At 41.9% G+C, this 12,042-nt stretch overlaps 1 protein-coding gene across 1 annotated transcript in view; it reads left to right on the top strand.

The window, feature by feature from the left end:
- Positions 1 to 12,042, top strand: part of CFAP61 (cilia and flagella associated protein 61) — a 208,419-nt gene that overhangs the window by 140,811 nt on the left and 55,566 nt on the right. The gene's annotated exons all lie outside the window — the stretch shown is intronic.

Below are 12,042 nucleotides of genomic sequence, written 5' to 3' on the forward strand. Positions count from 1 at the left end.
AGAAGCAGGGCAATCGGCTTTGAACCACGTAAGGTGCCCCCTTGCCCCCCCCCATCTCCACCCAGATTGGGAGGTAAAACTGCAGATAAACTTTTGAACTCTGCCACTGCACTGACCAGGGACAGAGACTTTTGGGTTGTTGGACTTTTGGGACTTTGGGTGACTTTGGATTGCTGGACTCAAGAACCAAAGGGAAAGGACACGCCCTGATTTGCTTGGGGTGGGTTTTTGCTCATGGGTTGTGTTATGAATCCTGTTGGTGGTGTTTCCCCAACATAATGCCACATTGTTTCTCTCTGTTATTAAAAGGCTTTTACTACACTCAGACTCTGTGCTTGCGAGAAGGGTAGTATTGCCTCTTGGAGGCGCCCAGCGGGGGTGGTATATATTTGTCCCAGGTCACTGGGTGGGGGCTCGAGCTGGTTTTGCATTGTGTTATTGGAATGGAACCCCTAGATACTGAACCCGGCCCTTGTTGCTGCCAACTCTGATGGGTAGAAGGGTTACAGCAGCTTGAAGTGAAGTTTTAGAAATCAGTTGGCCTTCTTCACAGATCAATTTCAACTTATCTCTAAATTTTGAAGGTAATCTGTCCTTGAAGTCTGACAGTCTATCCCATAGGATATAATCATATTTACATAGCACGGCCTGATAGCTGGCTATCCTAAACTGTAAACAGGCCAATGAGTAGATTTTCTTCCCAAAGAGATCATCTTTTGGGTTCGTTCTCCTTGGAAGCTGATTTCCCTGAATGTTTTAACTTCTCATTGGCAGCAGCAACAACCAGTTAAGATGGAGCCGGATGAGTATAAAAAAATTGAAACTTTCCGATGGTACTTGATATCTATGATCAACAGGCTTTGAAGTAGCTAAAATCAAGGTGGGATAATTGAAATCAAGGTGGGTTAGTCAAAGACCTTTCATCAGATTCAATATCCCTTCATTAATACGTAGTGCAACTCTGCTTTGAGAAGTTGGTTGTAAAATATCAAACAGCTTATAAGCTTTTTCTGAACAGTCTCCAGTGGAACTTCCAGTATTTTCATCATGCATTTCAATAATTCGTGAAAGGTTTTTAAATCATCCATTATGAGATGGAAATGGTAGAATTATCAGTAATAATGCAGAAAAGCCAGAAGTATTCAATAAATATTTCTGTTTTATATTTGGGACAAAACAGATAATGTAGTCATACCATGTGACAATGATAACAACACTCTTTGCATTCCACTAGTATCTCAGAAGGATTCTAAACAGCACCTGCTAAAGTCAAACATTTTTAAATCAGCAGGTCCATGTAACTTGCACCCAAGATTTTTCAGAAAGTTGGCTGTGGAGCTCACTGGACCGTTAATGTTGATTTTCAGTCTTGGAACACTGAGGAAGTTCAAGAAGACTAGAAGAAAGCTAATGTTTCTCTCCCTGCTGAGAAACTGTTTGGAAGAGACATCTGTGCTGAGGGTGCTAGTGCTGTCTTCCTTTCTGCTGAAGAATCTTCAGAGGCTGGGACCACTGGTGCCAAGCTGGATTTAATGAATAATGAGGATGCCAACAAAGAAGAGGAATAGATCATGCTGAGCACTCTGGTACAATGGGGGACAGTGCCAATAAACCTGGTGCCATGGTGCAGTGTAATAAATGTATCTTTGCACGCCTATGCTCTGGAGCCCTCGTTATTGATGAAGATCTCAGTGCTGACTTTTTATTATGGTGCAGCACTGAGAGTTCCAGTCCCACTTTTTCCTGTGCTGACAGCAGTGGCTCCTTTGAGGAGCCCCTCCTTTTACCTGGCAGTGGGGACAAGCTTGGCGTTGAGAAGCCAGCCTGGAGTCTAAATTTCTCAGTTCTCAGACAGCAGGAATCCCTGACTGCTCTGATGGATTTTTGTAGAGTCTCTTTCTATTTCTTTATTGGTCCTGAGCTCAATATCAAGTCTCTAGTGACTGGAGCGCTGGAAGGACGATCCAGGAGCGAAGAAGTCTTTTTGGTCTGTGTAGACCCTACTGGTGTGCTTTAATATAGTGCTGTTTGAAAAAGTACTGGCCTGTCTCCTTGCTAACAGAAAGCTCCCCAACCTGAAGCAAATACTCATCAGCAACTACACACCACACAACAAAAACACTAACCCAGGAACCAAACCCTGCAACAATCCCCGGTGCCAACTCTGTCCACATATCTATTTAAGGGACACCATCATAGGACCTAACCACATCAGCCACACCATCAGGGGCTTGTTCACCTGCACATCTACCAATGAGATATATGCCATCGTGTGCCAGTAGTGCCCCTCTGCCATGTACGTTGACTGGACAATCTCTACGCAAAAGAATAAATGGACACACATCTGACATCAAGAACTATAACATTCAAAAACCAGTAGGAGAACACTTCAGTCTTCCTGGACACTCAATAACAGACTTAAAAGTGGCAATTCTTCAACAACAAAACTTCAGAAACAGACTCCAGCGAGAAACTGCAGAACTGGAATTAATTTGCAAACTGGACACCATCAAATTAGGCCTGAATAAAGACTGGGAGTGGATGGGTCACTACAAAAACTAATTTTTCCCCTGCTGATACTCATACCTTCTTGTCAACTGTTTGAAATGGGCCACTTTGGTTACATTGAACTCATTAGCACTACAAAAGTGCTTTTTCCTCCCTTCTTGTCAACTGTTGAGAATAGCCCACTGTCACCTTAATTGAATTGGCTCTTTAGCACTGACCTCCCACTTGGTAAGGCAACTCCCATCTGTTCATATGCTGTGTATATACACCTGCTACTGTATTTTCTACTCCATGCAGCTGATGAAGTGGGTTTTAGCCTATGAAAGCTTATGCCCAAATAAATTTGTTAGTCTCTAAAGTGCCACAAGGACTCCTCATTGTTTTTGCTGATACAGACTGACACGGCTACCACTCTGAAACCAGAAACTTCTCAGTTATTAGGAAAACTATGTAGCAAAGTCCTGAAATCCCACAACATAACCCTCTCAACAAAAGTTAAAACTTTATAATGCTTTTGTGCTCACATCTCTCCGCTATGGCTGTGAGACCTGGATACCATACAAATGGCATATGAAACAGCTAGAGGCCTTCAATATGCAGTGTCTGCACAACATTATGGGGATCCACTGGCAGAACAAAATTACCAACCTGTAGGTTCTCCAAAAGTCAAATGCCATAAGCATCGAGGCCATGCTGATAAAAGCCCAACTACGCTGGGTTGGACACATCATTAGGATGCCTGAATATTGACTCCCCAGAAAAATTTTCTATGGAGAATTGGCACAAGGACATCAGAATCAAGGCCTCCCCAGAAAGTGCTACAAGGACAGCATCAAGAGTAGCACACACTTTGGTACAATAAAACTGGATGATCTTAAGAAGGCTGCGTTAAATAGATCAGCCTGGCGACACACAACACTCAGAGCTTTCCAAGCCTTTGAAGAGGACAGAAATAATCAGTGGTTAGCTGCAAGGGAAAAGTGTCATACTACTGCTATAGCTACCAAGATGCTCACCAATCACTTTGTCTGCCCAATCTGTTCACGAGCATGAGAGTTACGCTTTGGACTTCAGAGTCACTCCAGAATCCACAAAAAGAGAGAGCATGAAAATGTCGTTGAACTGACGGACTACACACACACACTTCAGACCATTTCTCCAGTTTGTCCAGATCATTTTGAATTTTAATCCTATCCTCCAAAGCACTTGCAACCCCTCCCAGCTTGGTATCATCCGCAAACTTTATAAGTGTACTTTCTATGCCATTATCTAAATCATTGATGAAGATATTGAACACAACTGAACACAGAACTGATCCCTATGGGACCCCACTCGTTAAGCCCTTTCAGCATGACTGTGAACCACTGATGACTACTCTCTGGGAATGGTTTTCCAACCAGTATTCACCCACCTTATAGTAGCTCCATCTAGGTTGCATTTCCCTAGTTTGTTTATGAGAAGGTCATGCAAGACAGTATCAAAAGCTTTACCAAAGTCTGGATATACCACATCTACCACATCTACATAAGTAGGATCCACATGTGCAGAACATCTTGAAGAACCACAGTTACTATAAAGTAAGTAAACGTTTTTTCTGTGATAAAATCCAGCAACCTAATGCACTGTAGCCTATTATAACTCTAATTGAAACTAATTGAAATTCATCTGCTATTACCTCTCCATTTCCCATGAAAATAAAAAGGTGGGATGGTTGTAAAGTAAAGAACAAAACTTCTCTAATGACCCAAAATGGATCAATTATTTTCCTCTTTAGGTAAAGACAGTTTACTGCCTTATTAAAAGCATGTTTGTAGAAATGCTGTAGCATTAAAATTCCAGTGCACGAATTACCGAGCAGAGCTTCTGTTGCTCTGTCTAATGTGGTTGGGTCTTTATTTTTCCAAGCTGAAAGGATTTAGGTCATGCTGGGGTCATAGAAATCTTGTGTTTCCACTTATAGGAAATGATGAGAATGCTCTGTCGTGGAACATGGTCATGTAATATTAAATGATAAAGTACTGTGATGGTCTTTATTTATGATTCCTGTTTTTCCGCTGAATATTATTATGTTTACTCACAGATGCATTTTCATGCAGTTAAATAATAAAAACATCTTGAGGAATTACTGTCTATCTGATGGACATAATTTTAGTCTATAATGAATATCTGTAGTTTCTACAGTACAAGCACTGTAATCTAAATTCACTAATATTGTAATAAGCAGAAACCATAAATTGTTGATTTAACAGAGGTCAGTAAAGGAACAATATTTTCCTTAATCAAATGTATTGCATTTAATGTTACTATATAAAACGGATTTTTAATTTTCCTTGAGTAACTCAGTGCTTAATTCTGATCTTGCATATATAGAAATGCCAACATATATTACAGCAGCTGACCTTTCCACTGAAAATGTTGGCCTACCAAATTCCTAGGATCTGTGGGTTTCTCAGACTTGTATGCCTTATAGCGAGAATGAATATTTTGCTGGATTGGTCGTCAGTGAGTATTGCTCACTCTTGTTTTATAGTCACTGCATCCTCTGCAGCTTTTTTCACCACCCCACAAATTAAAAAATTTCTAAATGAAATGTGAGACACTGTCAGCGTCAGCAAATCCACGTTCTTTACCTGCATTACTAATAATGCTTCAGATTTATTAGAAACGAAAATATCAAAACTCACATTTCATTATTGTTCTTTATTTTCGTTTTCCATGGCACTTAGCTTGGACAGTGAAAAAGATGGTTCAGTCTCACTTCTTAATTTCCCATTCCTGGTCTTGTATACTAGCACAATATTGCTGTGTCAGGTCCACGACTAGGTGTTATGGCAAAAAAGATGAGAAAATAAAAGTGCTATCATGGCTCAACAAGAGTATTTTACAATGTACACCAGGAGTAAAATTTCCCATTATTTGTAGTGGGCAAATTAAGGTTCTATGTTAAACTTAGAAAGGTAACAGTCTATTGCCAGTTATTGTCATAATCCCAGAATTGCAAATAAACTTGTTCCTTTCCAGTCGTCATTCATGTGATCAGCAAAAAATGTTTCCCACCACTCATGAGAATCTACATTGATGGTGAAATACTTTTGCATTCTCATAAAACTATGAAGAAATATGTTTATTTGGCATCGACAAGAAACTAATGTAAACAATGTAAGATAACAATAAAATCCATTATTTGTTAGCCATTTTGACATTAGCATTCTTCGGCGCTAGGGCTTTGTATAATAACACCTTCTTAGCCTCCACTACAGCACTGTGGAAGTGTCAGCATCACATGCTTCCAGTAAAAACAGTTTAGTTTATGGAATAATAAGATTTAGGTTGTAGGGATTTTCTTGCTTGCAGTGACACCTAAATGTCAATATGAATGTACCAGTTAACTGTACAGGAGAGAGTTTGTCTGTTCCAGTCATTCACTCACCTCTTCACATGAGCACAGTGCTCAGTGCAAAACCAGAGCACTGGCCAATGCACTGAAATGCAGAAAAATAAATCCTACCAGAAAGCAAGGTCAAGCCAACTGTGTATAGAAAATAAAGTTATGGGGCCAAACTCTATTCTCACAGCTATGCAACTCCAATATAGCCAATTCCATCCTCTCTGTATATTTCAAATATCATCCCTTATTGCAGTGGTTTTCAACCTGTGGTCTACGGACCTCTGGAGGTCCGCAGACTATGTGTAAGGGGTCCACAAAAAGTTGTCATTACCATATAACTGGTTTTCAACCTGTGGTCCGCAGACTTCTGGGGGGCCTGTAGACTATGTCCAAGATTTCTGAAGGGGTCCGTACCTCCATTTGAAATTTTTTAGGGGGCTAAGAATGAAAAAGGTTGAAAACCACTGCCTTGTTGGAGTGGCTGCATTGTTTCAACCCTCTGATATCCTTTCAAGCACATGTTTTCCCGACAGATTTTTGTTGAACACCAAACCATGGGCCAGTTCTGTGTGTGCAGGGAGGACTCAAGATTCCTCTGCCACACCATTCCCCCTCTTCCCATATCAGGCAGAACCCCCACTATGGTGTCCGGAATCCTCATTCTGAGGGAAGAGATGGAGACTGGACATGCTGTGGAAGGCTGCAGTGTGCACATCCTACTCATTCCAGTTCTATGGACCGTACCTGAAAAATTACATCCTCAAGCTATAGTACCTTCTCTTCATATTGCTGTTCTGGAGCTTCTGAGGTCCCCTGCAACCCATTGGTTCCCTCTGTTAGCATGGCTCAAATGGAGCTGTGCTGTTAGAGAGCTGGCAAAGGGATAGACACCAGGAGCCAGAGCTGGTACAGAGGCTCAGGACCTCCCTATGATTGCCCAGACCTCTTGCAGCTCACCAGAGATCTGCCAGATTTGGAGGTGGGCCATACATCCTTTCCCACAAGGGAAGAGGCCTCCACCCTTCTCCCACTGATGGGACAATGAGGGGAAATCTCTGTGAAGGATTACGCATGATTTTTTCCCCTGAAGTCCACTCCTGCAGCTCTTAGAATCATAGAATCCTAGACTTTAAGGTCAAAAGGGACCATTATGATCGTCTAGTCTGATCTCCTGCACAACGCAGGCCACAGAATCTCACCCACCCACTCCTGTAACAAACCTCTAACCTATGTCTGAGCTATTGAAGTCCTCAAATCGTGGTTTAAAGACTGCAAGGTGCAGAGAATCCTCCAGCAAGTGATGTGTACCCCACGTTGCAGAGGAAGGCGAAACCCCCCCAGGGCCTCTGCCAATCTGCCCTGGAGGAAAATTCCTTCCCGACCCCAAATATGGCAATCAGCTAAACCCTGAGCACGTGGGCAAGGCTCACCAGCCAGATACCCAGGAAAGAATTCTCTGTAGTAACTCAGATCCCACCCCATCAAACTTACCATCACAGGCCATTGGGCATATCTACCACTAATAGTTGAAGATCAATTAATTACCAAAATTAGGCTATCCCATCATATCATCCCTTCCATAAACTTATCAAGCTTAGTCTTGAAGCCATATATGTTTTTTGCCCTCACTGCTTCCCTTGGAAGGCTGTTCCAGAACTTCACTCCTCTGATGGTTAGAAATCTTTGTCTAATTTCAAATCTAAACTTCCTGATGGCCAGTTTATATCCATTTCTTCTTGTGTCCACACTGGTACTGAGCTTAAATAATTCTTCTCCCTCCGTAGTATTTATCCCTCTGATATATTTATAGAGAGCAAACCTATCTCCCCTCAGCCTTCTTTTGGTTAGGCTAAACAAGCCAAGCTCTTTGAGTCTCCTTTCATAAGACAGGGTTTCCATTCCTCGGATCATCCAGGTAGCCCTTCTCTGTACCTGTTCCAGTTTGAATTCATCTTTCCTAAACATGGGAGACCAGAACTGCACACAGTATTCCAGATGAGGTCTCACCAGTGCCTTGTATAACGGTACTAACATCTCCTTATCTCTACTGAAAATACCTCGCCTGATGCATCCCAAGACCGCATTAGCTTTTTTCATGGCCATATTACATTGGCGACTCATAGTCATCCTGTGATCAACCAATACTCCGAGGTCCTTCTCCTCCTCTGTTACTTCCAAGTGATGCGTCCCCAGTTTATAACTAAACTTCTTGTTATTAATCCCTAAATGTATGACGTTGCACTTTTCACTATTAAATTTCATCCTATTACTATTACTCCAGTTTACAAGGTCATCCAGATCTTCCTGTATGATATCCTGGTCCTTCTCTGTATTGGCAATACCTCCCAGCTTTGTGTCATCCGCAAACTTGATTAGCATATTCCTGCTTTTTGTGCCAAGGTCAGTAATAAAAAGATGAAATAAGATTGGTCCCAAAACCGATCCCTGAGGAACTCCACTAGTAACCTCCTTCCAGCCTGACAGTTTACCTTTCAGTGTGACCTGTTGTAGTCTCCCCTTTAACCAGTTCCTTATCCACCTTTCAATTTTCATATTGATCCCCATCTTTTCCAATTTAGCTAATAATTCCCCATGTGGAACCGTATCAAATGCCTACTGAAATTGAGGTAAATTAGATCCACTACATTTTCTTTGTCTAAAAAATCTGTTGCCTTCTCAAAGAAGGAGATCAGGTTGGTTTGACACGATCTACCTTCTGTAAAACCATGTTGTATTTTGTCCCAATTACTATTGACCTCAATGTCCTTAACTACTTTCTCCTTCAAAAAAATTTCCAAGACCTTGCTAACTACAGATGTCAAACAGGCCTGTAGTTACCCAGATCACTTTTTTTTCCTTTCTTAAAATAGGAACTATGTTAGCAATTCTCCAGTCATACGGTACAACCCCTGAGTTTACAGATTCATTAAAAATTTTTGTTAATGGGCTTGCAATTTCATGTGCCAGTTCCTTTAATATTCTTGGATGAAGATTATCCAGTCCCCCCGATTTAGTCCCATTAAGCTGTTGGAGTTTGGCTTCTACCTTGGATGTGGTAATATCTACTTCCATATCCTCATTCCCATTTGTCATCCTACCATTAGCCGTAAGCTCCTCATTAGCCTCATTAAAGACTGAGGCAAAGGATTTGTTTCGATATTGGGCCATGCCTAGATTATCCTTAACCTCCACTCCATCCTCAATGTTTAGCAGTCCCACTTCTTCTTTCTTTGTTTTCTTCTTATTTATATGGCTATAGAACCTTTTACTATTGGTTTTAATTCCCTTTGCAAGGTCCAACTCTACATGGCTTTTGGCCTTTCTCACTTTATCCCTACGTGTTTTGACCTCAGTAAGGTAGCTTTCCTTGCTAATCCCTCCCATCTTCCACTCCTTGTAGGCTTTCTGCTTTTTCTTAATCATCTCTCTGAGATGCTTGCTTGTCCATTTTGGTCTACAACTCCTGCCTATGAATTTTTTCCCCTTTCTTGGGATGCAGGCTTCTGATTGTTTCTGTAACTTTGACTTGAAGTAATTCCAGGCCTCCTCTGCCTTTAGATCCACAAGTTCTTCAGTCCAATCCACTTCCATAACTAATTTCCTTAATTTTTTTAAGTTAGCTCTTTTGAAATCAAAAACCCTAGTCACAAATCTATTTTTGTTTATCCTTCCATTCAGTTTGAACTGAATTAGCTCACGATCGCTCAAACCAAGGTTGACCCCTACAACCATTTCTTTTATGAGGTCCTCACTGCTCACCAAAACCAAATCTAAAATGGCATCCCCTCTTATCGGTTCAGCAACTACTTGGTGAAGGAATCCATCAGCTATCATATCCAGGAAAATCTGAGCACTTCTCCTCCAGTCTATATCTGGGAAGTTAGTCTCCCATGATCACACAATTCCCATTAGTATTTACTTCATTAAAAACATTAAAGAGGTCTCTATCCATATCCAGATTGGATCCCGGCAGTCTATAGCACTCCCCAAGCATTATCCCAGGGGAGGCTCTAGTAGCTTTCTTCCCCAGTGTGAATTTTGCCCAGACAGACTCTGTCTTATCCATTCCATCATTTCTTATTTCTTTACAGTCTACATCATCATTGATATACGGTGCTACTCCACCACCTTTGCCTTTATTTCTGTCTTTCCTAAACAGCACATACCCTTCAATACCTGTAGTCCAGTCATGACTGCTATTCCACCATGTTTCTGTTATCCCTATAATATCTGGTTTCACTTCCTGCACCAGTAGCTCTAGTTCCTCCATTTTGTTACCTAGGCTCCTCTCATTACTATACAAACATCTTAATTTTTGCTGTTTGACCCGCTCACATTCTTTATCCAATTGGGCACAGATATTCTACCACCAGTATCACCTATTAGACTGGTATGTACACTACCCTTCCTCCTTATGTCCATTCTCCTACCCACGGCTGTATCCTTTCTTACTTTGTTTTCTTCCCGCTCAATGTTAAAATCCTCTGTGGAGATTATCTGGACGTCTCCCAACCATCTCCCCCAGATTTCTAGTTTAAAGCTCTCTTGATCAGTTGTGCCATCCTCCATCCTAGAAGTCTATTTCCCTCCTTACTCAGGTGAGGGCCATCCCGAGAGAAGAGTCCTCTGTCCATGAATGCTTCCCTGTGACCATACATCCCAAAGCCCTCCTTATAGCACCACTGCCTGAGCCATCTGTTGAGCATCATAATCTTGTCACACCTTTGTTGCCCTTCTCTAGGAACAGGCAGAATCCCACGGAAGATCACCTGAGTCTCGATTTCCTTAAGCGTCTTCCCCAGTCTGGAATAGTCTCCCTTGATATGTTCCAACAAGAATCTAGCCGTATCATTTGTTCCCACATGAAGGATAACCAATGGATTCTTTTCCGCACCTGTTAGGATCCTCTATCCACCCGGCAGACAGCACACCCTTCTGTTCTCTGGATCAGCTTTTGTTACAGGCCTGTCTATTCTTCTCAGTCACATAGACCTGCCTTTTCCTGGTGATGTTGCGATTCTGCAGTCTATCCCCTGTTCCCTCTGCCTGCAAGTCCTCTCGATTCCTATTGTCCTCTGCAACCCATCCCGTATTCTCTTGGGGCTCATATTTGGTGGTGTTATCTCCATTGACTCTTACCCTCTTCCTATAGGACTATCTGCTCTTCTCTTCTTCCTTGCCCTCTCACCTTCAGTGACCACCTGCTTTGCCCCTTCTTCATTTTTGAACTCCGCAAACCTGGTCCTGAGCTTTGTTTCTCCTTCACTAGCTCATCTTTTCCTCTGGCTGGTTCTCTTAGTCACATGCTTCCACTGTCCACTTTCCTCACCCAGCAGTATCCCCTCAGAGTTCTTTGGTTCTGCTTCCATCTGCAAGTCTGAGCTTTTCTCTTCAGCCGCCTCATGTCTTTGCTCCATCATCTGCTCGAGCCCCCTTCTAAACTCAAGCAGAGTCTCCACCTGCATCTCCAATCCTCAGATCTTTTCTTCCTTCAGCTCTATCAGGCGGCACTTCATGCAGACAAAACTCTTTTCAGGTCCCCCCTCCACGATCATGTACATGCCGCAGCTTCTACATCCAGTCATCTTCATTGTGTCTTCCACTGCTTGGGTTACTACCACTGCTGCCTCTGTATCTGTCATCACCTTCCCACCTCAGTCCTTTTACAGCTCTGTTTGCTGTCTCCTGTGCCGCTGGAGCTGTCTTACTGCAAGAGGGGACAATCCAGATCCATTTCTATGTAATTTTCAAAACTTTAAAAAAAAAAAAAAGTGTTTTCCTGTTAAGGTGATATTTCTATATTTCGTAGAGAAAAAACATATGTTGTGATTTCTATCCTGTGTCTCTAATATGTGCTTTAACTAAGCAAAATGGGGGAAGGGGACAGAGGGGGAAGGAAGGGTAAGGAACAAAATTTTTATTTTAGAGGTTTTCCATCAACATAGTTTCAAGTTCTGGGGTCATAATCCATGTCATACTTCTGCAGTAAGTATTTGCCTACTTTGTAGGATGTTTTGCACAAATTCTTCACTAAATTATCTTAGTTACTGTTGCTATGTAGCATTGTTTGCTTCATCGCATCAGAGCAATAAGGTCAAAGAGAGCAATTCTGTATTATCATCGTCTGAGTTAGACTGATAGAGTTG

Source organism: Natator depressus, chromosome 3 (genome assembly GCF_965152275.1).
Source record: "Natator depressus isolate rNatDep1 chromosome 3, rNatDep2.hap1, whole genome shotgun sequence".
Lineage (NCBI taxonomy): Eukaryota > Metazoa > Chordata > Testudines > Cheloniidae > Natator > Natator depressus.